Source organism: Otolemur garnettii, unplaced genomic scaffold, assembly GCF_000181295.1.
Source record: "Otolemur garnettii isolate 467f Iridium unplaced genomic scaffold, OtoGar3 scaffold00277, whole genome shotgun sequence".
NCBI lineage: Eukaryota > Metazoa > Chordata > Mammalia > Primates > Galagidae > Otolemur > Otolemur garnettii.
The window spans coordinates 802374-806717 of NW_003852672.1; positions in this window are offsets into that span (position 1 = coordinate 802374).

Below are 4344 nucleotides of genomic sequence, written 5' to 3' on the forward strand. Positions count from 1 at the left end.
AAAAAAAAAAAAAAAAAGATTAGTGTGCAGAACAAGAAGGAAAGAAGAAAGAAAGGGGACCAAGAGCTGGAACGTTGTGGGGTGAGGAGAAGAAGAGCCAGGGAAGGACTTCAGATGGACTGGCCACCATGTAGGAGAACCACCCCACAACCACCAAGGGGAGTGGGAACTTCAAAAGGAAACTTCAGTAAATGGCATTAAAGGGATTAATTGGATGGGAAACGTAAGGAATTGTTGGATGGGAAAAAGAGGCCTTCGGATGTGGAAATAAAAGGCCTGCGAAAGCCCAGTTCTAGAGGGGTGCTGGGCCGGCGTGGACATGACAGCCCAAAGAATCACTGCATGTGAGTGGAAGTTTGACAAATGGGGAAGGCAAGGTATATGATGATAGGGTCTGAGAAGAATTATTTTGAGGTAGAAAGACAATTTAATGATCTTGCCTTTTAGTTCTGTGGTGCTTGGTGATAATGGTCACTTACTGGACCAAAGGCACTGTGTTAATCCTTTTACATCATGGATTTTCCTAAAGCCTTCTGATTTTCTCTCTGTAATGTGACCATGCATAACTGCTAAACCAACCTTCCTCAAACATTATGTCTCTCTTCTATAATGACATCAGTGACACCCCATTCCTCAGAGAGTAAGATCTGAACGCCTCAGTTTGGCAATGAAGAACCTTCTTGGTGTGACCTTCATGGACCTGTCCAGTTTCTTCTCTCTCTGCCCCTTTTCCAGCACAATGAGTTCCTTGCTTGTGAGCACAAATTCATTAATTTATCCAGGAAGATTTACTGACCACCTGCCAGGTACCAGGCTTTGTTCTAAGTGTCTGGGAAAGAATGGAAACAAGAAAAATTGCTCCCTCCTTTCACGGAGTTTACCAAAAACAAATCAATAAACAAAAAATTATCAGACAGGTATAAAGACTTTGATGAAAACAAAGAGGATAATGTGATGGAGAGTAACAGTTTCAGGAGGACAACTAATTTAGATGCAATAGTCAGGGAAAATCTTGGTAAAGAGATAAATTTAGGCTGAAACCTGGTTGACAAATAGGAGCCTATGCAAAGCTCTGGGTAAGGAACTTTTTCTTTTTTTTTTGAGACAAAGTCTCACTGTGTCACCCTTGGTAGGGTGCCCTGGCATTACAGCTCACAGCAGCCTTAGACCCTTGGGCTTAAGCGATTCTCTTGCCTCAGCCTTCCAAGTAGCTGGGACTATAGGTGCCCTCCACAATGCCCAGCTATTTTTGTTGTTGTTGTTGTTGTTGTTATTGTTTGGCAGGCCCAGGCCAGGTTCGAACCCACCAGCCCTGGTGTATGTGGCTGGCGCCTTAGCCGCTACAGGTGCTGAGCCCGGGCATAATTAGTACCAAGGCTTTAAGGAGCACATGCCCAAGTGACCAAGGAACAGAAAGCACAGTGTGCTGAGGCACAGCTAGCAAGAGGGAAGGTGACATCAGAACAGGCTGGAATAGGGAGGGGACCACACTGCAAGGGCCTCTTAGACCTGGGCAGGGATTTGCATCTTCAACCTAAAAGCAATGGGAAACTGTGGATGTTATAACAAGTAGAGAAGTGATGTAATTATATTTAGGATTTTAAAAGATCATTCTAGTTTCTGTGAAAAATCAGAAGAGAAAATAAAATCAGGGAGATCAGTTAGGAGGCTACTGCAGGAATTCAGGTAAAAGATTTTGGTTGTTTTGTTCCAAAGAGTGGTGTGGAGATGGAGTGGCCTGATAGACAGGTTTGAGAGGAATCTGAGAAGCAAAGCCGGGCTTGGTGATGACCTCTACTTTGGAGTAAGAAAGAGCAGATGTGTGGAGCATATGCAAGAAACTAACCTTCCAGTCATGGAGGAGAAGCAGAGGACAACAGAAAGGCAGTCACCTACACTCTCACCAGCAGCATCTGAGCGCTCCCCATTCATGGCTAGGGCAGGTGATGGGGACAGGGTGGAGGGCCACCAAGCAAGTCACACATCTACCTTCAAGAGCTTGCATCATACAGGATAAACACACTTGTAGATGTACAGCATGAAGAACAAAGTGAAAAAGGATACAATACAATATAATATGTGGTATAAACAAGTAACTTGTGCCTGTAAAGTACTACTAGGAAGTGGGTAGGAGAGTGGAGAGTGGGAGGTCTTTAGTGTGGAGCTGATGTGACAACTCTAGGAGGTTTCCCCTTTCCTCAAAACACCTAGAGAGAAGCGAGGAGTGGGAGGTGCAGAGGGGCCTGGGGAAAGGCTGCCCTCCCGTATTCTCTCAGGGCACAAAGGGGCACATGTGGGAGAGCCTGCCCCAACAGTGGACAGGGTGGGGAGTCTCGCAGATCTTTGTAAATGTTTAGAGCTAGAAGGTCTGATTTGACAGACAGACTGGAGTCTAGAGTGATTAACTGACCTATCCAAGGACAGCTGGCTAGTAAATAACTGTGGCAGAAGTAGAAGCTGGCTCTTCTAAGCCCCTGGTTCTGTGCTGCTTCCAGATCCTGCCTGCTGCGTCAGGGTTGCTCACGGACAATGAGCACAATGGGTTAGGGTTGTGACTCCTTGCTTTTGTTTCCCTCAAATGTCTCTAATTGGCTCCCTCTTGTGGGACACCCTTCCAGGACTTCTTAGCATTAATCCAGTGCTAATTCTCCGAATGTCACTTCTGAGGAAACTCATTCTCAACTCTGTATTTTCTCATTCTGATTCTACTCCTGGCCAAAACACTTACACTTGGAGAGAGGAAACCCCTTGATTTGATCAAAATTACCCCTTATGTCACCTCGGGGCCTCTTTCCTTACCTCATTTGATTTTTACAAATTATTTCCATTGTCTACAGATTGATCATATTTGAATTTAGGGTAGATAGAATAAATGAACATGGTATACTCTCGTATTACCACACTAGGGGTGTAAAATCGTTCCCAGCTAATAGGCATGTAGCTGCTGCTCCTTCTTCAGCCCGGACAGTACTGGCAGTATTACCTAGTGAGTTTGATTCTCTCCTTGACTAAAGGATCACTTGATTATCTATTGAGCTCTTTAGCACACTGCTTTTTTTTTTTGAGACAGAGCCTCAAGCTGTCCCCCTGGGTAGAGTGCCATGGCATTACAGCTCACAGCAACCTCCAACTCCTAGGCTCAAGCGAGTCTCCTGCCTCAGCCTCCCAAGTAGCTGGGACCACAGGCACCCGCCACAACGCCCGGCTATTTTTTGGTTGCAGCCGTCATTGTTGTTTGGCGGGTCCGGGCTGGGGATTCGAACCCACCACCTTAGGTGTACGTGGCTGGCGCCTTAGCCGGTTGAGCCACAGGCGCCAAGCCTAGCACACTGCTTTATGGGTAACCTAGGCAAGCTAGAGGGGAGGGAGGAGACCAGCAATAAGGCACATTAGGAAAGTCATTATGAGATTTATGCATTTAGAGATTTCCTGTGAGAATACTGTTTCACTGGAAGGGGCTTAGAGATGTAGGTCATGGAGGCCAAAATTTAAATAACATTTTAAAAATCAAAGATGTTCTGATCAAGATCTATTATGCTGTTCATATGCAAACTGTACTTCAGGGAAACCAAACAGGGAGTTCTCTGCAGATAATAAGGAAGAAACTATAGAAATACGGTATTACCACGTTGTAATCCTACATAAAATGAGGAATTATCAACGGCTGATAACATCATAAGAAGAGAGACAAGGTTGACACTGTACTTCCTTATGTAGGAAGTACATAAGATCACTGTGGAGCATTTTTTTTTTTTGTCACTTTGTCACCATGGTATCATAGTGCACAGCAACCTCAAACTCCTGGGCTCAGGTGATCCTCTTCCCTCAGCCTTCCCAGTAGCTGAGACTACAGGTGTCCACCACACCTGTCTAGTTTTTCTTTTTTTAGTAGAGATGAGGTCTCACTCTACTCAGGCTAGTCTTGGACTCCCAATATCAAGCAATCTTCCTGCCTCAGCCCCACAGAGTGCTGGGATTACAGGCGTGAGCCACCAAGCCCATCCCACCGTGGAGTATTTTTGCCAAAATATCTGAATATGATCAGGCTTATAGATCCAATTACTGCTATTCAGAAAGCAGGGGACAGAGGAGCATAAAAAAATATGATAGGATGGAGATAACAAAATAGAGACCTGCAGGAGACACTACAACAAATACGTTACAAGAAAAGAAAAGGTACAGAAAGACAAAGAGAGAGGAAGGAGGGGAGGGAGGGAGGAAAGAAGAAAAGGAAGGAGGGAGGGAAAGAAGGAAGAAAGGGGAGAGTGGGGTGGGAGGAGGGAGAAGAGAGGACTTTAGATCAAAGCTTTTTTTTTTTTTTTTGAGACAGACCCTCAACCTGTC